At 42.8% G+C, this 24,311-nt stretch overlaps 1 protein-coding gene across 3 annotated transcripts in view; it reads right to left on the bottom strand.

Annotated features, from left to right (window-relative positions):
* Positions 1–24,311, bottom strand: part of LOC136858075 (pleckstrin homology-like domain family B member 1) — an 871,560-nt gene that overhangs the window by 134,795 nt on the left and 712,454 nt on the right. The gene's annotated exons all lie outside the window — the stretch shown is intronic.

Below are 24,311 nucleotides of genomic sequence, written 5' to 3'. Positions count from 1 at the left end.
CGTGATCAAATAAGTTAACCACTCAAGAAGAACGCATACTAAATCACCGTGTCATACAAACTGTGTATAAATGGTTTCGCTTTTTATTTCGTATTCACCGAGCTCGATAGCTGCAGTCGCTTAAGTGCGGTCAGTATCCAGTATTCGGGAGATAGTAGGTTCGAACCCCACTGTCGGCAGCCCTGAAAATGGTTTTCCGTGGTTTCCCATTTTCATACCAGGCAAATGCTGGGGCTGTACCTTAATTAAGGCCACGGCAAATTCCTTCCCACTCCTAGCCCTATCCTGTCCCATCGTCGCCATAAGACCTATCTGAGTCGGTGCGACGTAAAGCAACTAGCAAAAAAATTTCGTATTCACACACACCAGGTAAATGCTGTGGCTGTACCTTAACCAGTGCCACGGTCGCTTCCTTACCACTCCTAGCCATTTCCTATTCTATTATCGCCATAAGACCTATCTGTGTCGGTACGACGTAAAGCAGGCTGTAACAAAAAAATATTTCTTGATCAATGCGGTGACCAGTTCTTTATTCGCAAGTCGAAAGTTGCCTCTGATCGTTTTCTGAACAATGACTATGATTACTTTGTAAATGAAACGCATCCTCCTACTCACAGACTTTCACATGCTTTCCACGCCATATATACCCCCCCCCCCCCCCCAAGCATTGTCAACCCGTTAGCTGCTAATACTGAGCATGCGAATTCAACACTGAGTAGCGCTTTCAATGATCTCAACAAATATGTGCTTTACCGACTTCGAAGTAGCCATGAATCTATAGCTTGCGTGACATCTTGCACTATTAGATGAGATCAAGTTTAAGGAGAGTACATTTAGTCTGTTCTAGTTAAAACTGAATCATTAAAATCCGCCATAGTCAGAGGCTAAACACCCTGAGAATCCAGTTAAGTCTGTCATCGCTTCTAGCTGTAGTTCGCGGGTTCGATCCCAGCCGAGATGGTCGATTTTTTGAAGGAAGGTCAAATATCTTGGCACTCATTGTCATTATTATTGCTGAATTCAGAGTCTTCTTCTTCTTAATCTGTTTACCCTCCAGGGTTGGTTTTTCCCTCGGACTCAGCGAGGAATACCACCTCTAGCGCCTCAAGGGCAGTGTCCTGGAGCTTCAGACACTTGGTCGGGGATACAACTGGGGAGGATGACCAGTACCTCACCCAGGCGGCCTCACCTGCTACTCTGAACAGGGGCCTTGTAAGGGGATGGGATGATAGGAAGGGATAGACAAGGAAGAGGGAAGACAGCGCCCTTTGCTTTAAATTAGGTACCATCCCGGCATTTGCCTATAGGAGGAGTGGGAAACCACTGAAAACCACTTCCAGGATGGCTCTACTCAGTTGACCTCCCGAGGCTGAGTGGACCCGGTTCCAGCCCTCGTACCACTTTTCAAATTTCGTGGCAGAGCCGAGAATCGAACCCGGACCTCCGGGGGTGGCAGCTAATCACACTAACCACTACACCACAGAGGCGGACTTGAATTCAGAGTCACCCCACAACATTTACAGTCAACCATGGTATTTGTATAATTCCGCTTTCGTTGCTAGACAGCACAATCGGAAGTCGAAATTGGTAGGCAGGCTACCTATATGGCACTACTTCAGGAGATCTGCATCAGAGTAGCTGAGTTCTATAATTATAATAATCATAATGATGATGATGATATGATGATGATGATGATGATGATGATGATGATGATGATGATGATGATGAACAACATCACAATTGCCAGTTAGTTTTAAAGAAATTACTTTTTAAACCGAGTTATTTGCTACCCACAATTGCATACTTAGCCTACTCTGAAGAAATTCGGTAGGACTTACCTTACAATCAGGAAACGAGACAACACCATAAATATATGAAAATAGGCATTCAATAACATTGCAGGACTACAGAAGAATTTCAGTGTACACTGAAAGCAAGCAGACCGAGCTCGATAGCTGCAGTCGCTTAAGTACGGCCAGTATCCAGTGATCGGGAGATAGTGGGTTCGAGCCCCACTGTCGGCAGCCCTGAAGATGGTTTTCCGTGGTTTCCCATTTTCACACCCGGCAAATGCCGGGGCTGTACCTTAATTGAGGCCACGGCCGCTTCGTTCGAATTCCTAGGCCTTTCCTATCCCATCGTCGCCATAAAACATACCTGTGTCGGTGCGACGTAAAGCAAAAAAAAAAAAAAAAGAAGAAAAAGAAAGAAAGCAAATGCTATATATAATAATTTCGTGTGGCTATTTCTAGCCGGGTGCAGACCCTCCGATGAGAGTGGGCGGCATTTGCCATCTGTAGGTAACTGCGTGTTATTGTGGTGGAGGATAGTGTTATGTGTGGTGTGCGAGTTGCAGGGATGTTGGGGACAGCACAAACATCCAGTCCCCGAGCTAAGGGAATTAACCATTTAAGGTTAAAATATCCGACGCGACAGGGAATCGAACCCTGGACCCTCTAGACCAACGGCCAGTACGTTAATCAGTTAGCCATGCAGCCGGACAAGCTGATGCTGATAAAAGACCGTTCCTTCACTACAGAAGATGCTTACCATTGCGAGCTGGATATATCCCAACAATAATAAAAGTCAACTTGTACGGAAAATGCGTAAGGAGTTATATTACAGGAAATAAATTATCTTGGAGTACAAAGACTTCAGTCATCAGCATGGTAAATATAACTTAATTTTCAAGACAGTTTATTTGTTTATGTATCATAATAACCGGATGTTTTATGTCCAATTATTTAGAGATCATTCAACATGCACTTAGCCGTGACCACTTAAAAACACTTTGAAAGAACACACAAACATTGGACGTTACCCAAAGAAAACTCGCTCCAGGAAGGTGGGGGAGTGTCAATGGGAGTCGCTACTTAGAGTTGTTCGACCACCGAGAGTGATACAAGACTTTTCCTTGTACGATTTCTTTCTTTAAGTATCAGAAAATTGGAATAGATGAAGCATTATCTGATCCTGTAATCATTAGGAGGGAGGTCCCACAGGGTAGTATTATTGGACCTTTATGTTTTTTATGGCCTCTGTGGTGTAGTTGTTAGTGTAATTAGCTGCCACCTCCGGAGGACCAGGTTCGATTCCCGGCTCTTCCACGAAATTTGAAAAGTGGTACGAAGGCTGGAACGGAGTCCACTCAGCCTCGGGAAGTCAAATGAGTAGAGGTGAGTTCGATTCCCACCTCAGGCTTCCTGGAAGTGGTTTTCCGTGGTTTCCCACTTCTCCTCCAGGCAAATGCCGGGATGGTGCCTAACTTAAGGCCACGGCAGCTTCCTTCCCTCTTCCTTGTCTATCCCTTTCAATCTTCCCATCCCCCCACAAGGCTCTGTTCAACATAGCAGGTGAGGCCGCCTGGGCGAGGTACTGATCATCCTCCCCAGTTGTATCCCTCGACCCAGAGTCTGAAGCTTCAGGACACTGCCCTTGAGGCGGTAGAGGTGGGATCCCTCGCAGAGTCCGAGGGAAAAACCTACCCTGAACGGTAAACAGATTAAGAAGAAGATATACTGTACAGAAAATTATATGAGTAAAGACAAGGCTTTTTGCTGACAATGCTATACTGCACTGTATAGATTAGTAAATGACTTACAGGATTGCGAGCGACTGCACAAAGACCTCGATAAGGTCAACAGTCCGAAAAACTAACTAAATACGTTGTAAATAGGCCTAGACCATCTGTGGTTGGAGCGACATGACGCAGTTAATAACAAGTGTATTACCCTTTGCAGTTCACAGAGGTCAGCATGTGGTTACTGCTCGCCGGTATTTGCACACCGTAGAGACGTGAGGAATGTTATCAGAGAGCTCGAGTTTCTGCGATACACAGAGCTGACCCTTCATCTCCGCCTTCCTCTCTGTGACGTCAAACATAACACCGCAGAGTGGAGAAGAGATCGGATCGTGTCCCTAGGATAGTTTCTACTGAGAACTTCAAAGCGAAAAACAAGCATTTCGGAACGATGAATATAAACACTTACACCAGGCCTTCCCGGTTGTAGTTTTCCCCGCCTTTGGTAACCAAACATGCTTGTCATCTTACTTTTCTTTTAAGCAGGAAGTAGGAACGTCCTTCTAAAACAAACAGTACCTCATGCCTCTCATGTACAAAAGTTGAGTAGCTGTGAATTGAGTCAGACATTGCAGAAATCACCTGCACCTACCTCTATCACTTCGGTCATCCGCCGTCCAAGAAAAGTTTGATTCCCAAAAACAAATGCGTCGCCAGTAACTCTCTGCTGACACCACAGTAAGCAAAGGTGACGCTGTTCATATGTTATGACAGAAAACGTAACGGATATCAACGTCACAGATTTGCCCGTGGAAATGATTCTAGGAGAGATTAAGAGGCCCTTGCAAAGCTGCCATAAATGTCGCACTAACTCATATAGGTTTTTGACGAAGATAAGCTAAGGAAGGGTTAGAACTGGGAAAGGAAGCCACCGTGGCCTTATTTAATGTACAGTCCCGGCATTTGTCTGGTGTGGAAACAGGAAACCACGGAGGACTTTCTTCGGGGCTGCTGACGCTGGAGTTCGAACCCACCAACTCCCGAACGTAACCCGTGCTGTATAGCTAACTCGCTCGGTGGTATTGTTATTGTTTTAGTTTTCCCCCGAAAGAGAGTTGTCTTAAGGTGGTGCAGGATTTTTTCCTGTACGAGGTTCTTTAACGAACTAGTAAGCCTGCTCGCATTAGAACGTCCTTACATGAATATCAAGTATCTTGGGATTCGGTCCTGAACCCCACAAGTTTATTGCATATAAAGGTTCGTGCGTCACACAGTCAACTATTTCAACATTCTGATTTTTTGGTCATTCTTAACATGAAATAAATCACCCAATGAATTTTTATCTGGTCTTGAAAGAGCAGATACTGGCAGTTTAGGAAACGAGACGAGACCAGTATGACTCGCTAGTATCAGAGGTGAAAGCTGGATGAAATTATAAATTAAGTTGCAGATAAAAAGATAATTTCGGCACATTTACAGCAGCCTTTGCGTTAAATAAGAAATAGATTGTCATCAGCAAAAAACTGCTCAGTAAACAGTGCCAATGAGCACCGAGGGAATTATATCTGGATAGCGACCTGACTCATGAGAAAATGGGATTGGATATATAGGTTAGAATAATATTTGTTCACCTCTTCTCAAGTCAGAATTGCAGCTGAGATAAGTAGGTCTATCATAAGAAGGTATGCCAAGGACAGCAATGCGTGTGTTTAATCTGCAACACAGATGATTATGAGTTGGAGGGATGAGAGGCGCAGAATTACTTAAGACTGTCCGGCTCCATGGCTAAATGGTTAGCGTGGTGGCCTTTGGTCACAGGAGTCCCGGGTTCGGTTCCCGGCAGGGTCGGTAATTTTTTCTATTTGCTTTACGTCACACCGACACATATAGGTCTTATGGCGACAATGGAACAGGAAAGGCCTAGGAATAGGAAGGAAGCGGTCGTGGCCTTACGTAAGGTACAGCCCCAGCATTTGCCTGGTGTGAAAATGGGAAACCACGGAAAACCATATTCAGGACTGTCGGCACTGGGATTCGAACCCACTATCTCCCGGATGCGAGCTCACAACTGCGCGCCCCTAACCGCACGGCCAACTCGCCCGGTGGTCGGCAATTTTAATCATGAATTAATTCCGCTGGCACGAGGGCTGGCTATATGTGTCGTCTTCATCATCATTCCATCCTCATCAGGTCGTCTACAGGCGTCAAATCAAAAGACCTGCACCTGGCGAGCCGAACGTGTCCTCGAACACGCCGGGTCATTCATTACTTAAAGACAAACTAAACAAACATTGGAAATACTGGATATTCTCATGAAGTCACTTTAAGGCGAAAGGTCATAATTGGCAGCATAATTAGTCTTTACTGACACCGAATGGGTTTAAATATTCACTAAGTATAAGTTAAACATGCGGCAAAATGCACCCTTGAGTGATGACCGACTAACCACCAATCTTTGACACACGAGGTTCGACTCCCAGTCGGGTCGGCGAATTTAGCCTCACCTGGTTAATATTTCTGACTTGGGGACTGGGTGTTCGTGTTTGTCTCTCTTCGTGTCCACCTCCGTAGTGTAACGATTAGCGTAATTAGCTGTCGTTCTCAGTGGACCGTGTTCGATTTCCGGTACTGCCAGAAATTAAAGAGTGGCACGAGGGCTGTTATGTATAGGCCTATGCAGTTCACCTCGATTGGGAGTGCGCCTGAAAAGACCTGCACCACTCCGGGATGAGGACATGAATTTACATTTTTATACCTCTTTAAATTCAGACGACCGAGCTCGATAGCTGCAGTCGCTTAAGTGCGGCCAGTATTCAGTAATCGGTCATGGTCATCAGCCCCGCATGCTTTCTGATTTTATAGGAGTTCAGCAGCCTCTACAATGTGGAGGTGATAGTATGAAGCACCATTTCAATAGTGTTACTGCTGTACTGGCTTGCTACTATGCAAGAAGGACATGTACTAGCATCTTAGAGCTGGCCTATCCACAAGGTAAGGATTTTTTAACTTTCATTTGTTACATATATTACTATGCATATGCAGGAATTATTGAGTAGTTGACCTTGCTCGGAGAGCTTTTACTTATCTGAAACACACAGGTAAAGAAACCTTGATCTTGAAAAAGGGGCTTCTACTCCAGGGGCAAGTGGGCAAGATGGCGGCTATACATAGGCTCGACTATACATGGACTCTTATCAGAAAGCCTAGTGCTATAAGAAATACATTGGTTACATTTAAACTCTAGCAGTCGAACAAATTATCGGATAAACCTGTAACTTGAAATTTCGGTTCGGAAATATACTATTTTCATCTGTTGGCATGCGTTATAAGCATGTAGCTCATGCGGAAATTGAAATTAAATGATTAATATGAGGAGTAGAGTGTCGGGACGGACACAAACACCTAGTCCCCGAGCCAGAAGAATGAATCAGAAGCTATTAAAATCCCCAACCCAGCCGGGAATCGAACTGGGGACCCTCTGGACCGAAGGCCAGTAACGCTGACCATTCAGCCAACGAGTCGGACTCTAGTGTTACCAGTTACTAATTGGGTACATGAAAACTGAAGTTCACCATAATTCTGTCCATCGTAGTAGTGTATATCTTCACTGGGTGTTTTCCACTGGCTTGATTTGATTTGTTTGTATTAGTTTATCCAGTATTCATCAGGTCTATAAATGACAACAAAATCAATTTCCAAGTGTGCGAAGCCGCGGGCAAAAGTTAGTTCATTTATAAATAGATCTTAGTACAATACAGCACTATTTAGTTCGGCGATCGGCTGCCAACTTTTTGAACACCTTAGCATAGCAAAACCACCGTCATCTGGATGCAATGATCACGCTACATCCAGCGAACAGCATTTTCAGGATTTCTTTCATGTCGCACTTCAAGACATTCCATCCAAACTGACTGTGTCTACAGGATATGAAATGGCGTATGGTTTTTAGTGCCGGGAATGTCCGAGGACAAGTTCGGCATGCCAGATGCAGGACTTTTGATTTGACTCCCGTAGGCGACCTGAGCGTCGCGATGAGGATGAAATGGTGATGAAGACGACACATACATCTAGCCCCATGCCAGCGAAATTAACCAATTGTGGTGAAAATTTCTGATCCTGCCGGGAATCGAACCCAGGACCCCTGTGACCACGCTAACCATTTAGCCACGGAGCCGGACAGTACACAGGAAAACTCGTCTACTATGTCAGTCGCGCCTCTGTCCGTCTCTTGGTAGGGAATATTTTTAAAAGGAACGTATTCTACTAGTAAATCGCACATGAGGTTGTGATTCACTCACAACATTCCACGTTAAACTGTCAGCTGCTGAGTTCTCGTCACATTAACGGGCCCTCCCGAACAGCTTTGGCGTCAATATGACTTGAATGAGAGCCAACTTTAAAATACAGTATTTCTAATTTTATGCGTCAAAATACGAATTTAACATTTAACGAACCACGATTCCGCCGATAGCTTGCATGTTTTGGCTATCTGTATCTGCCTGACCACTTAAAACAAAATATGATTCACACAGAAGCGAATTTATATACAGTAAGTTATATGCTTATATAATCTTTTTAATTTTTTAAAATGTTTTGTACTAATCTAGTGACGTATATTTTGCTGGCCATGTGATGAGTCAGCAGTCTCCTAACACTCTGTTTCCTGGAATAATCTAAGGACATCGTTTGCGAACTCAAGAATGCGGGTGTAGGCGAAAATGTTCAGGAATGTTACGATTCTATGTATGGTGGTATTCCTTACTTATTTTAACAGCGAGATTTTGGAAATATGTTATGAGTAAAATAAATAAACGGTCATCGTATTGATGATAGTTGTTTAAAGAACCAATTGCCCATGCATTATTTATATGTGAATTGAGCTTTGGAGGTGAAAGATTGGCCAGACTGAAGATTACGAAGTTGCAACTTGGCAGTGGGTAGTGGTAATACATTGTTTTAAGGGGAAGTGAAACTTGATAACCATCCCCTCATAATTCAGTTTATCCACCGGGCTGGGCGGCTCAGACGGTAGAGCACTAGCTCTCCTAGCGCAAGTTGGTGGGTTCGATATCGGTTTAGTCAAGTTGTATTCAAAGAAGCTCAAGTGCGCCAGCCTCGGTAAATTTACCAGCATTTAAAATAACTCCTACGGAGAAAATTACAGCACCTCATGTCTCCGAAAACCCACCTGATAGCTTCCCCTATTAGGGAATCGAAAGATCGGCCTCCTCATCAGTTCATATAAACAATACTTATTTTATCTGATGTTTGGATTAATCAGGGCTTGAGTTGAAACTCAAGATTAAAATTGCCAAGCATCAGACGGATTTTCTCTTTCAGATTTTATTTGAAAAAATAAAATCAAATAGGCCCTACAGTACAAATGGTGTCTAAGAATCGCCAATGAAGTTTTCAACACAGAATACGCTATGGGCTGGGTGTGTCCGGGATTTTGTTTATTCTTAGAAAGTTCAGCGTCTTCTTGGGAATTGTCCCTCTAACGCCAATCACTTCCCAGTTTGTAATTTCATACTTCTTTCCCACGTACGCAATGCATGGTTCATATATGGCCTTTTTCTCCTCACACACTAATCGAAGCTGCTGTTCATTTAGAAGGACGCAAAACTATTAAGAAACAGGAGAAAAATAGAAATAGGTTTTATTGTTATATCGCATCGACACAGATAGGTGTTATAGCGACGATGGCATAGGAAAGGGCTAGAACTAAGAAGGAAGCAGCTATGGCTTTAATTGAAGTACAGCCCCAACTTTTAACTGGTGTGAAAATGTGAAACCACGGAAAACCATCTTCAGGGCTGCCGACAGAGTGGTTCGAACTCACTATGTCCCGAATGCAAGCCGACAGCTACGTAACCCAAGCGCGGCAACTCGCACGGCGAATAGGTATTATCTTTCAAAGAATGAATATATAGGCAAAAGAAAGGATAGGGCCACGGGGAGGGGAGGGGGTAATACTGCCGCGGTAAGAAGAAAACAAGAGCTGACCAAGAGAGGTTGGATAGGAAAGATGAAAGTAGGAGCCTGGTACAAGTAATAGGAAGCAACGTCAGGCTTAGCTAGAGGCCTCATAGTGACCAACGCACGCTCCCAAGTTCAGAGCCCGTCGGGGTTCATTTCTTTCATGACAACCACAGATATCGTAGATGTATTCCTGGGCCTCCACGCACCTGAAAATATACACTAATATTCTGTCCGTTACAGAAACACATCCTCGAACCCTCTCAACTTTCGTGGTAAGCGAAGTAAAAACAATGCAAAGCCAAATCTGTTCAGTCCATGAAGGCCCTTGGAGGAGTGGAAACTACAAACTTCTCATAGGTCTATCCGTAACCACGATACTAATTGTTATAGAGTGACGGCCCTCATCACCAGGAGTTAAACTGGTATTCGTTTCTAACGCAGGCTGAATGAAGGTCAGACCAGCAGGACAGACCTAGAAGTGACTTTCGATCAAATTCCTGATAGTGCAGTAAAAAAGGTATTGCGTGAAAGAAGTTTATAATTGTGGGAAGAAGAGTGGAGAGAAACTTCCAATGGATCAATAACGAAACCATATTTTCCGAGTGTTAGAGCGAGACTTGACTCAAAAATTCTCTCAAGCTACAATATGACGGTTATGATGACAGGGCACGGAAAAATAGGGACCTATCTGCCTAGATTTAAAATCCAAGAGCATGCGACGTGTCGGTGTGGCGAAGAAACGCAAAGTGTGGACCACATCCTATATGAGTGTGAAATATTAAAACACGAAAGGATAATTGTTGTTTGAGTCATCAGTCCATAGATTGGTTTGATGCAGTTGTCCATGCCACCCTATCCTGTGCTAACCTTTTCATTTCTACGTAACGACTGCATCCTACATCTGCTCTAATCTGCTTGTCATATTCATACCTTGGTCTACCCCTAGCGTTCTTACCACCTACACTCCCTTCAAAAACCAAATGAACAAGTCCTGGGTGTCTTAAGATGTGTCCTATCAGTCTATCTCTTCTTCTCGTCAAATATAGCCAAATCGATCTCCTCTCACCAATTCGATTCAGTATCTCTTCATTTGTCATTCGATCTATCCATCTCACCTTCAGCATTCTACTGTAACACCACATTTCAAAAGCTTCTATTCTCTTTCTTTCTGAGCTAGTTATCATCCATGTTTCACATCCATACAATGCCACGCTCCACACGAAAGTCTTCAAAAACATCTTTCTAATTACTATATCAATGTTTGAAGTGAGCAAATTTCTTTTCTTAAGAAAGCTCTTCCTTGCTTGTGCTAGTCTGCATTTTTATGTCCTCCTTCTGCCATCGTCAGTTATTTTACTACCCAAGTAACAAAATTCATCTACTTCTTTTAAGACTTCATTTCCTAATATAATATTTCCTGCATCACCTGCCTTCGTTCGACTGCACTCCATTACTTTTGTTTTGGACTTATTTATTTTCATCTTGTACTCCTTACCCAAGACTTCGTCCATACCATTCAGCAGCTTCTCGAGATCTTCTTATAGGCAAATACTTCAAGTTCTTTAAACTGTTTGTGAAGTGTATCAATTTTGATAACCTGATGTGGGGCATAGTTATGTCAAGAAAGAACACTTCAATTAAAAAAAAAAAACTGTAACATAATGTTTCTAGGTTAAACACATTAAAATCAAACATGTAGGTATAGGTAATAATGAATAGAAAATGTAATCACGACTATAAAATAATACTAATAAAGCATACAGTTAATGAATATGTTAATAAGAAGAAAATGAATGGACCTCGGGGCCATGTGCCTGTCCCGAAGTTGAAGTCTCATTTCTAAATTTCTCAACTTCCTGAACCGAGCACAGCTTTACCACCTCGGCTAGAAATCCCCAACCACCGGTAGTACTAGCATGATAATTCTAAGGAATGACGCTCTATATCGATTTCTATGAAAGATATCACAAAAACCATTAAAATCCAATCAATCACGTAAGTAATTTCCTGATTATACGGAATGGTAAACAAGAAATGAATCACTAGACAAAAGAGATACCCTAACATTATATGATAATTATCCTTTATGGAATTTAACAACGCATATCCAGTCAATTAGTGGCTTGATAAGAGAAACGCTTCGGTAATTTAAAGACGTTACGCCATGGAAAAATCTATTAGCCTATTGCATTACAGTAGCGGCGATTGGGGATTAAAAGTGCCGGGGCAAACAATGTACCCGGGTTTGTGCGATATGTCCGGCTTCATGGCTAAATAGTTAGCGTGCTGGTCTTTGGTTCAAGGGGCTCCGGGTTCAATTCCCGGCCGGGTCGGGGATTTTAATTTTAATTGGTTATTTCCACTGGCCCGGGGACTGGGTGTTTGTGTCGTCCTTAAAAAAATACAAGACAAAGAGAGAATTATAAAAATATATCGGTAAAAATATAAATTTTTTAAAAAAGAAGTAAAAAATGAAAAAATATAGAGGACGGGTGTGGGGGGATTATTTACATCAAAACTGAAGAAACAAGCTACAAAATGGTAAGATTTTTTATGCTCTCTGAGCGAATTTCGACAGAGAGGTGAAAGTTGAGAGTTTACCAATTGAAGTACGGTATTAATAATTTTTTAAAGATTTTGATCCAATACTACACAATAAAACTTTCACCAAAAGAACAATATGATGCATTTATTACAATTAAATAGAAGTACGGCGTGATTATTCAATTAAAATAATATAGTATTTGAGTACACACTAAGAAACTAACAGACACTGAAGAGACTGCCAGACTGACAAATGCGCGGGTCAAGCGGGTGAATCATATCTGTGTCCACGACTTTGGCTAATTAAATAAATAAATAAATAAATAAATAAATAAATAAATAAATAAATAAATAAATAAATAAATAAATAAATAAATAAATAAATAGTCCGCCTCTGTGGTGTAGTGGTTAGGGTGATTAGCTGCCACCCCCGGATGCCCGGGTTCGATTCACGGCTCTGCCACGAAATTTGAAAAGTGGTACGAGGGCTGGAACGGGGTCCACTCAGCCTCGGGAAGTCAGCTGAGTACAGGTGGGTTCGATTCCCACCTCATCCATCCTCGAAGTGGTTTTCCGTGGTTTCCCACTTCTCCTCCAGGCAAATGCCGGGATGGTACCTAACTTAAAGCCACGGTCAATTCCTTCTCTCTTCCTCGTCTATCCCTTCCAATCTTCCCATCCCTCCATAAGGCCCCTCTTCCGCATAGCAGGTGAGTCCGCCTGGGCGAGGTACTGGTCATTATACCCAGTTGTATCCCCGACCCAGAGTCTGAAGCTCCAGGACACTGCCCTTGGGGCGGTAGAGGTGGGGTCCATCGCTGAGTCCGAGGGAAAAACCGACCCTGGAGATTACACAGATTAAGAAGGAGAAGAAGAACAATAAATAAATAAATAAATAAATAAATAAATAAATAAATAAATAAATAAATATACCCCTGCTACCCTTTCAGCACGTGGGAAGTCTCCACTACTTGCTGTGGCGCTATAAAAAATGGTAGCCGGGACGAACGATATTTTGTCGCCTATGTCCGCTAATAATTTTGTTAATAATTAAAGAAAATACAGGAGAGAATCAGCTGATAAGACAAGAGGGTTTGAAGAAATTGCTTTTTTAAATAATTCCTAGTTTCAGCCGGCTAAAATGCGAATAAAAATGTAATATGTTCTCCAAAAAGTGGGGGGGGGGGGCGGCAGTTGCCCCAACCCTCGCCCTCCCCTAATCGCCGCTACTGGATACATACTTGAATGCCGGAAGGGTAGTGATGATGGTAGTAGTAACTATTGTTTTAAGAGGAAGTACAACTGGGCAACCGTCCTCTCCTAACACTAATCGCCAGAAAATGAAACAGGTCTGACATTTCGAAGAATGAAAGTAGCAGTGAAAGAAAGCGAAGAGCCATGAAGTGCGCGAAAATGAAAGATTCTCTAGGCCTCGCAAACGTAATACCGTCGGAGTCGTAATAGAGCCATCAAGGTAGATCGGACAGGAGAGATGCCAGACTTGGCTCGGAGAATTGTGGTCACTAACAACGCACGCTTTCAGTTGAGAGCCTCAGGTCCCCCTCAACTTTCAGCCACCTCTTACAACAGGCAGGGTATACCGTGGATGTATTCTACCACCCCGAAACACAGAGGGAATAACAGAAGTAGTAGTAGTCTTATCAGCAGAGCCAGGATTTTGATAACCAAATAACTGGAAAAATGACCTATAATACAACCTCATATCCTCACAGAGATGACTTCAAATGAGCAAAAAATGACCTCAAAAAATCAAGGGGAATATATAGGCCCTATTTGGTAAAAATAGTAAACATGTACGTTTAATTCGTAACATTGTGAATACAATTTACAAGTGGCACCAAATAATAATAATAATAATAATAATAATAATAATAATAATAATAATAATAATAATAATATTCAAAACACCTGATACTTATTTCCGCCCCCTTTCTGATATGAAATTCTTGTTACAACAACGTAATTGCCGGTAAGGGTTGTACAAATGTACTTTCTTTCCCAGTTTCCGAGAAGTGTCGAAGCTTCTGACATTTGAGATATCAAGCGCATTCAAAACCCCAATGATATTCACATATGATGATTACTCAAAACACATCAAATACGAATTTTACTTAAAAACAAATCATTGATCAAATGTGAATTGTTGAAAATGACCTAATAATGACGCAAAATTAAAGAAATTGAACTAAAATGCCAGGAAAAATGAAACATACTTAATAAATAAACATTTCTGGATACTGAGGGCGATGATCACAATACATATTAGTTAGCAATGTCTATGATGCAAGAATTAAAAGGTAACATGCCACCAAAATCCATGACCTGTTTATGAGTCTACGGCGCTTCCAGGCTCCTACGCTGACAAAAAAGTGACCATAAATCTGATCACTATTCTCATTCTCAGCCCTTTAAAAGAGGCACTGCAATATAAAAATTGGATAACTACGATTGACAACATCACCATATTTAAATTACGACGGCTGGAACTTAAATAGTGGCAACTATTTATTTACAACAGATACAAAAGTGTTACATGTTAGCAACCTTTACTGTCCTTCAATGTAGTCACCAGCGTTGTGTATATCCCGTTGCCAGCGATGTGGAAGTCGTAGTATACCTTTAGCAGAGCCTGTTCTGTTGATGGTGCGAATGGAGCGGTCTACGGCCTGTCGAATCTCTGCAACAGTTCTGAAGCGAATGCCACGAAGTGGTTCCTTCATCTTCGGAATCAAAGTGCGTCTTAGCAGCGTCGTACATAACGGAACCATTTGTGCATTTCCGTCAAATCATGCGGAACCCATCGTGATGCAATTTTTCGCATGCCCAGACGTTCCTTCAGGATGTGAATCACAGCCGTATGCGCTAATCCGGTTTCTTGGGCGAGCTCACGAATCGTCTGGTTTCGATCACTGTCCAGTAACGGGGCAAGAGCATGCACTTCTTCACTAAAGCTCGTAGGACGACCTGCCCGATGAATTTCCGCCACAGTTTGCCGACCATCGTTGAAGGCGTTTACCCAGCGTGCCACTGTTCTGTAAGGCAATGCATATTCCCCGCAAGCCTCTTGAAGACCTTGATGACACTGTCGTGTGTACGACCTCTGGCACATTCAATCTTGATCCAACTCCGTTGTTCCTGTTTGGAAAACATAGTGACAACGTTACATTAGACCGCTAGCTCACAAGTTGACTGTGTTTCTCTCGCTTGTGCGCACGCAGGCGATGTGGGAAGGGCGAGTAGATATGTAACCAATGTGTGCTATCAGCGACAATATTAGATTCCGTTGCATAGCGTCTCCACAGCAGTGTTGTCACTATTAAAGTTCCAACCCTCGTACAAATGAGTTTTTACTTCACAATTTTGTTTTACGTCGCACCGACACAGATAGGTCTCATGCCGATGATGGTATAGGAAAGGGCTTGGAATGGGAAGGAAGCGGCCGTGACTTTATTAAGGAACAGCCCCAGGACTTGCCTGGTGTGAGAATTGGAAACCACAGAAAACCATCTTCAGATATTGAAAATTTACAATATTATATTCATTTTAATTCAATTTTTTTCTTTGTTAAAACCCCCAGCCTAGGTGCCCACAGTCTTACGCAACCCATGCTATAAGCTGTCATTGCTTCCGTTTACTTGAAGCACAATCGTCCTGCAATGTTTTCTGTTTTACCTTTCTTGGTCAATTCTCGTTCTGTACATAACCTAACGGTATTTGATATACGAGATCTAGCGAGTCTTACAGTTTCCCTCTCTTGGCTATTCTGCAAAGAACCAGAACTCTCCATTCTCCTTCTGTCATAAGACTGATGAAGATAGGAAATAATAATAATAATAATAATAATAATAATAATAATAATAATAATAATAATAATAATAATAATAATAATAATAATAATAATAATAAAATCGTATGGTCTCAACTATCGAGTAGTAGACCTTGTGAAGAGGTGCCATACACGCAACCTGCTCACCAGTTTCGATATTCTGATGATCATGCTGCTGTCTAGCAACGAAAGCGGAATGCTACTAAACGGTGAATTAATTTACTTTTGTCGGGTGACAATGAGTGCGCTACCGGAGATCTTTAATATGCCAGAACAATGACATGGCATACCAAGATTTTTCTGCCCTTCAAAAATATACTACCTCAGCCAGGATCGAGCCCACGAACTTGTGATCACAGTCGAATACTCAGCCACTGAGCCACCAAGGCAGCACGAACTTAGTAGTGATACTGTATTTTTCCAAATGAATCAGCAACAACGACAAACTGTTTGGCGATTTTGCAGTATAATAATTTCGTGTGGCTATTTCTAGCCGAGTGCAGCCCTTGTAATACCGACCCTCCGATAAGGGTGGGCAGCATCGGCCATGTGTAGATAACTGCGTGTTACTGTGGTGAAGGATAGTGTTATGTGTGGTGTGTTAGTTGCAGAGATGTTGAGGACATCACAAATACACAGTCCCTGAGCCAAAGGAATTAACCGTTTAAGGTTAAAATCACCGACCCGGCAGGAAACCGAACCCAGGACCCTCTGGACCAAAGGCCAGCACGCTAACCATTTAGCCATGGAGCCGGACAATTTTGCAGTTATGAGGGAATAGTACACCAACTGGCACAATAATTAATATTAGTATTTCTGCGTGCCCGTCTTACAGAAGAATAAGATTTATAAAAATGATACAAAAAAGATCATTGCACAACTCTGAAGATATGGGCTTCAGCCAAATTCCACCGAGGCGACTTTCAACAGACCAGCGGTGGTCGAGACATTGCCTGTCCTTCATTAAATAACGGCTCCAGTCACACTTTACGCTCTCAATTCACTCCTTAAAATATCACAAGAAAATTAAAGTTCTTTGATTTCCCCTCCTCATTGCCATGACAGCGCACACTTTCATTCATAGCCCAGACGATAATTTTAGGAAGGAATGACGGAGTTACCTTCAACTTGAGGAGATGTTCGGACTGTTACATTTTATAACTGAGGGGGTATCCAGCAGTTAAAAGCTAGCCAGTATAATCCAATGCATTTGGATATGCCCAAGTCACAAACATAAATAGCGCCCAGCGGGATGTCAAATACACATTCACGAACGAACATAAACAGCACACTTCTGCTATGTTAATGTTGATTCTGCACGGAAGGTCAGCTTCTGGCGAGAGAACAGATGGCCATACGAATTAGTCTATTTTCCTTGTCGTATCCAAACAAATAAGACTTCAGATTTAACCTTTAAATACGAAATACTTTTAAATATGTTTTTCATTTCAAATTTAATGTAGTTTCATTTTTTTAAAATTATCAATTCGAAGTCAAAATATAATGAATTTTTGATGTTTTGCATAAAATGCAAAGCTGTGCAGTTAACTACAGAGGTTACTACCACACTTCAGCCTTACAGAATGTCCATGCTCATGATTAGTCTTGCAATCAACATTTTAGTGCTGACTTTACTTTCAGTGTTTAAGGTTTACACTTTACTCCAGCTAATTAACATGGAAAATCTTTGAAATAAAATATAGTAAATTATTGTTACACCAGCGGCCCTTAGCGAGTTTATCTGCGAGGTAGAAGAAAATGCACATTCCTGCATATGCAGAAATATAATTTTTTTTTTGCTAGTTGCTTTACGTCGCGCCGACACAGATAGGTCTTATGGCGACGATGGGACAGGGAAGGGCTAGGAGTGGGAAGGAAGCGGCCGTGGCCTTAATTAAGGTACAGCCCCGGCATTTGCCTGGTGTGAAAATGGGAAACCACGGAAAACCATTTTCAGGGCTGCCGACAGTGGGGTTCGAACCTACTATCTCCCGAATACTGGAAATATATATATATATATATATATATATATATATAAACAAAACAAATTTAATGTTTAGAAGATAAATTCTCGTTTGCACGTTGCAATGCAGCGCATAAAATTCTTCCAGGTATCTTGGTCGTAGTGCCAGCAGTCCGAGCTAATCAGCCCGGCTACTGAAGACACATTATCATGCCTAGTAAGATGCAGAATATGATGGCAAGTATACATCTCCACCAAGACATCCTTCCCATTCCCCTTTCTTTCTCTTAATAATAATTATTATGTTATTTACTTTACGCCCCAGTGACTACTTTTACGGTTTTCGGAGAAGCCAAGGTGCCGGAATTTTGTCCCGCAGGAGTTCTTTTACGTGCCGTTATATGTACCGACACGAGGCTTGAGCACCTTCAAATACCAGCGGACTGAGCGAGGATCGAACCCGCCAAGTTGGGATCAGACGGCCAGCGCCTCAACCGTCTGAGCCACTCAGACTGGCTCTCTTAATATTATTACAACTGCTACAATGTTTTCATTCCGTACGCTAAACGCCTCTCTGAGGCCAAGGAGTTTTGAAGGGATGATTTGAAATGCGGACAAGGTTAGGGGGTGAAGGCTGTGGTTTATAAAGAGACCTCTCCCGGCATTCGCCTTAGTGCAGGAAAATGGATAACCATGGAAGACCATTCTCAGGACAGTCGATGGTGGGGACTAGCCCCTCCACCTCCCGAATTTCAGAGCTGCCAGACTGGTAAAAATAGCCGCTCTTAAACAGAAGCCTATTCCACTCGGTGTCTTAACAATGGCAGTAGTGAGGTGTTGACTATGTTAATCTTCACCTCACTCCCACCCCTTCTGGAAAACGGGTAGGTGGTGCCGTCTAAATGGTCGCGGATTAGTTTGGCGTGACATCCATGCGCGAAGAAAGAAGTGGAACAATGAGTTAGTATCCTTCAAAGTTCTTAGGTTGGAAATATGTTAGAAATATAAAGAAGGCAAATACGGTATATGTCCGCCTCTGTGGTGTAGTGGTTAGTGTGATTAGCTACCACCCCCAGAGGCCCGGGTTCGATTCCCGGCTCTACCACGAAATTTGAAAAGTGGTACGAGAGCTGGAACGGGATCCACTCAGCCTCGGGAGGTCAACTAAGTAGAGGTGTGTTCGATTCCCACCTCAGCCATCCTGGAAGTGGTTTTTCGTAGTTTCCCACTTCTCCTCTAGGCAAATGCCGGGATGGCACGTACCTTAAGGCCACGGCCGCTTCCTTCCCTCTTCCGTGTCTATTACTTCCAATCTTCCCATCCCCCCGCAACGCCCCTGTTCAGCATAGCAGGTGAGGCCACCTGGGCGAGGTACTGGTCATTCTCCCCAGTTGTATCCCCCATCCCAGCGTCTCACGCTCCAGGACACTGTCTTTGAGGCGGTAGAGGTGGGATCACTCGCTGAGTCCGAGGGAAAAACCACCCTGGATGGTAAACAGATTAACAGGAAGGAGAAGAAGAAGAAATAGGCTTACTGTATATAAAATCAACTTTCATCACAATCTTCTACATCCCCCTTGTGCGTTAGATACTGCCGTTGTGTCTCCGCAACATCATGGGACTGACTTACCGGCTGGAGATATCTTCGCACCGTGTCCATCTCACTGATCTCTCTTCATCGTGTATAATTTGATTGGCAAGTGTTAAATGTTTACCGATACAGAGTCCGTAAAAGACAATTCTGTTGGGAATTTTCTACTTCTTGGCTGAATGGTCAGCCCATTGCCCTTCGGTTCAGAGCGTCCCGGATTCGATTCCCGTCCGGATTGGTGATTTTAATCCCGTGTGATTATCTCTTTTGGCTCGGAGACTGGGTATTTGTGTTTGTCTTCATATTCAGACTATATACTACACTACCAACCACTAAAGAGACACGGAATAGTGATTACATCCCTCCGTATACGGTTGGCGTCAGGAAGGGCATCCGACCGTAAAACAGGGCCAAATCCACATTATGCTCCATAATTCGCTCTCACGACTGCACAGGTGTGGGAAAAAGCTATAGAAGAAGAAGACTTATTAGCAATGATTCGTTATAATGTCACTTATGTTTGTTAGCCAGTCTTTTTGCGAACAAAACCAGAGTAAGATCTTTTAAATCTGCCAACAAGTTCGCTCGCTGTGACGCTCTGGAGCGGACTGAGTACGCGTAATCGAGCGCTCAAAGCACGAGGCTCCCGCGCATCACCGCGCGCTGAGCATTTATCTGAGGCCTGAAATAACCTATCAATATCGAAATATCGAATTAATCCTTTATAGTCCTCCAGAAACAGTCGTGATATACAGGTAGATTTTCATTCCGCCAAGGCTTGCCGCGTGAGAAGTTGTCACGTCGAAAACTACAGAGTAGCTAGCCAAGTTTCCTCTCTCAAAGGGCGTCTGACTCTCCCGACTGAGCTACGATGACCTCGGTCAGGTGTAAGCGTAGGTCTACGACACACACCAAAAAAGAGAAAACTGTGTGGGATTTTAATTTAGAAAATAAAATAATTATTTGCTTACAATGTTTTACTACGGAAGAGAATGTAGCAACAAATATCCTTCTTCATTTTTCGCTTTTCCCACACCTGTGGGGTCGCGGGTGTGAACACGTATGTGGACTTGGTCCTGTTTTACGGCCGGATGCCCTTCCTGACGCCAACCCTATATGGAGGGATGTAATCACTATTGTGATGGTTGGTAGTGTAGCGTCTTGTCTGAATGTGAAGAGGAGAGTGTTGGGACAAACACAATAACCCAGTCCCCGGTCCAGAAGAATTAATCAGAGGCAATTAAAAACCCCGACCCGGTCGGGAATTGAACCCGGGACCCTCTGAACCGAAGGCCTCAACGCTGACCATTCAGCCAATGAGTCGGACAATGTAGCTGCAAATATATTCAGACTGTACTCACTGCTATATTCATAAAAAATGTTTTCATTGTCTTACCACTGATGAATTACTATAGTGCTGGGTTCTCGATCTTGAGCAATAGGAGGTATTATATTCTGGTCATGTAGATGGATTTGGGACAGACGAATTGAACACAGAGAGCATGCTAGAGCTACAAATTACAGTAGATTCGATACAGCGTAACGTTTCAGTTAGAAAAAATAACCACTTTTCACTTTGTGAAAATCAAATGATCATAAATATGTCTCCCTGTCATGGCCATCCATCATCGGCTGCTAATTTCAGATGGCAACCAGCCATAAGACATAGCCCGCACGGTTGCTAGATAACACTGTCTGGCCATCTCTCCATACCTTACATCACTGTCTGTACGGTTGCTATGGTTACACTGCCATCAACACATTTTGTCGCGTCACGTGATCCCCAGCCATAAGACATATTTATGTCAAAAAGTTTTGCATCACCCCTGTGTGCCTTTCAACAGTATTGCTTCCTTGGCCTGTCTTAAGTAGACCGGAACGACGACCATTAGGATGTTTGTAAACATACAACTGTACGTACGCCAACCCGTCCTCAAATGGGCGGCAGTACTTCAGGTGAAGTTTCAGCACTATCGGCGGAAGCATTAGAGGTGATTTCCGACAAAAGAGTAGCGTTACAAAAATGTTGCAATGTTTGGGTTGGGAAGAACTGAGAGAAAGAAGAAGAGCTGCTCGACTAAGTGGTATGTTCCGAGCTGTCAGCGGAGAGATGGCGTGGAATGACATTAGTAGACGAACAAGTTTGAATGGCGTTTATAAAAGTAGGAATGATCACAATATGAAGATAAAGTTGTAATTCAAGATGACAAACTGGGGCAAATATTCATTTATAGGAAGGGGAGTTAGGGATTGGAATAATTTAAGAAGGGAGATGTTCAATAAATTTCCAATTTCTTTGAAATCATTTAGGAAAAGGCTAGGAAAACAACAGATAGAGAATCTGCCACCTGGGCGACTGCCCTAAACGCAGATCAGTATTGATTGATTGATTGATTGATTGATTGATTGATTGATTGATTGATTGATTGATTGATTGATTGATTGATTGATTGGCGTGCTGTAAGCAGAGTAGTGAGTGTCTAGGATGGCACGACGTGTAAAGTCGACATGTAAAAGTGTACGCACAATCACATGATCTCAAGAAGGATGGTCAACAAGGCAAGTGTTCGACGTGTGGGCCGTAATCAAACTGATGTGGTTCGAACATGGAAGCGGTACAGGGAAACGGGGACTATTTACGACTTGCCTCGCACAGGTCGTCTAAGGGCTACAACTGCAATCGATGGTCATTACCTTCGAATTTCAGCTAGGTGGAACCCTGAACGCAATGTCACCATGGTGACTTCCTTCGGGCAACCACAGGTCACCACGTTTCAACTCAAACTGTGAGAAACAGGTGGCATGAGGCACAACTTCACTCTCGACGCCCATGACGAGGCCCAGTTCTCAAACCTACACATCATGGGGTGTGGTACAGATGAGCGCAAAATTATGCGGAATGATGTCTTCAGAACTGGCATACAGTTCTTTTCGTCGACGAGTGCCTCATAAGCCTTGTTCCTGGCGATCGTCGGCAACGTGTTTGGATGCAATCTGGTCAAGCTTTACCTCTCAGACATACTGTCCAGCATGTGTAAGCAACAAGGTAGAGAATTTCGGATGTTTTGGGGCTGGCATTATGATGGGCCCACCGTACGCCACTCCTAGTCATGGAAGGCAATGCTACGGCTCATCCATCGTGCGGTTCTCGTTAATGAATTCCTTCGTGATCATGATATCGCTCGACTAGAGTGGCTGCCTTGTTGCCAGGACATGAACGCTATCGATTATGCCTGGAATTAATTTAAGGACATCATGACCCATTAATCACTCTGCGAGATTTACACCGAATAACCATTGAGGAACGGGACAATTTGGACCAGCATTATCTGGACGAACTAGTGGACAGTAGGTATACCAGGACGAATTCAGGCATGCATCAATATAAGAAGACGTGTTACCCGATATTAAATGTGCTGGTGTGTGCTGTATTCAGTAACTCAATTTGAGAAAGCAAAGCCGTATAGTTGTAGAGCCCCTCATTTGTTGTTTTGTCATTTGATTTTTTGGCTATAAATGTGAGATATTACTTTTTGAATTATCTAGGTTATAAACACTGCTTTCAAATAATAATGGGAAGGAACGCACTGAGACAGGAGTAGATAATGTGTCCTTAATGACGAACTCAGTAGAAAAGTAATGAAAAAGAAATGCCAATAGAGAAACCTGACCTCGAAAAGTCACTATTTTAGATTTAACAGCAATTTCAGTTATTATTTTAACATGAAATACTGAATTGGACTGAATAATTAAACTGATTCGGGCCCGGTTCTTAGCCGACTGATAATCGTACTAGTTTTCGGTTCAAAGTGGCCTGGGTTCTATTTAAAGGCGTGAGTCTTGAAAAGGAGCAAGGAATAAAGAAAATCATATGCATGCTGTGAGGTTATGTGAGTGCCTGGTAAAGCGTATGGAGAACTACCTATTATCTTCAGATGACAAGTGAAATGCCACAATAGGCTAGTCCGACTCGTTGAATGACTGGCCAGCGTACTGGCCTTCGGTTCAGAGGGTCCCGGATTCGGTTCCCAGCCGGGTCGGGGAATTTCACCTTCATTGGTTAATTCCAATGGCTCTGGGCTGGGTGTTTGTGCTGTCCCCAACATCCCTGCAACTCACACATCACACATAACGCTATCCTCCACCACAATAACATGCAGTTACCTACGCATGACAGATACCGCCCACACTCATCGGAGGGTTTGCCGTACAAGGGCAGCACCCGGCTAGAAATTGTCACACGATATTATTATTATTATACCAGAATAGGCTAGAATTTTGGATAGTGACACCTGGTCAGAATATCCTTATATGACTTATGGGGAAACAGAAATAATAAACAGACAAGATAATCTTGTAGGTTTTTGCCGTCCTGTTGAGGACGCGGAGACGAAGTGCCCATGAAACATGAAAGATTCCCAGAGCTGACTTCTTTCATACGGCAAAAACAGAAAGATTAGCATATTATCTACAATTACGGGCCGTGAAAGCATTCATCTAAATATCAAACAACAGAAACTTGTGTAAATGTTTTAAGCTTCCTAAAAGACAAATGCTAACGAGTTTTCAAAAGTACCTTATAGAGAAGAAATCTATATCATCGAAACAGACTTTCAACCTATTAGGTCATGTTACGTACATTTTTGTTCTGTTCTTACGATCTCTTCTACACGTACTAAATGTGCGTAACACGACCTAATAGGTTGAAAGTCTGTTTCGAAGACAATGCGGTCGTGAAAATTCAATATTCAATGTATATCATCTCTACCGCCACGTTTTAACTCTATGGACAATAAGAGACACAGTAATATTTGCGCATCTGTTCATTTAATTTTTAATATGTAAATAGCTGTAAGGTCCGCCT

This window comes from Anabrus simplex, chromosome 1 (assembly GCF_040414725.1).
Source record: "Anabrus simplex isolate iqAnaSimp1 chromosome 1, ASM4041472v1, whole genome shotgun sequence".
NCBI classification, from domain to species: domain Eukaryota; kingdom Metazoa; phylum Arthropoda; class Insecta; order Orthoptera; family Tettigoniidae; genus Anabrus; species Anabrus simplex.
The sequence above is the reverse complement of the archived record's forward strand: the minus strand, read 5'-3'. Positions and strand labels throughout refer to the sequence as shown.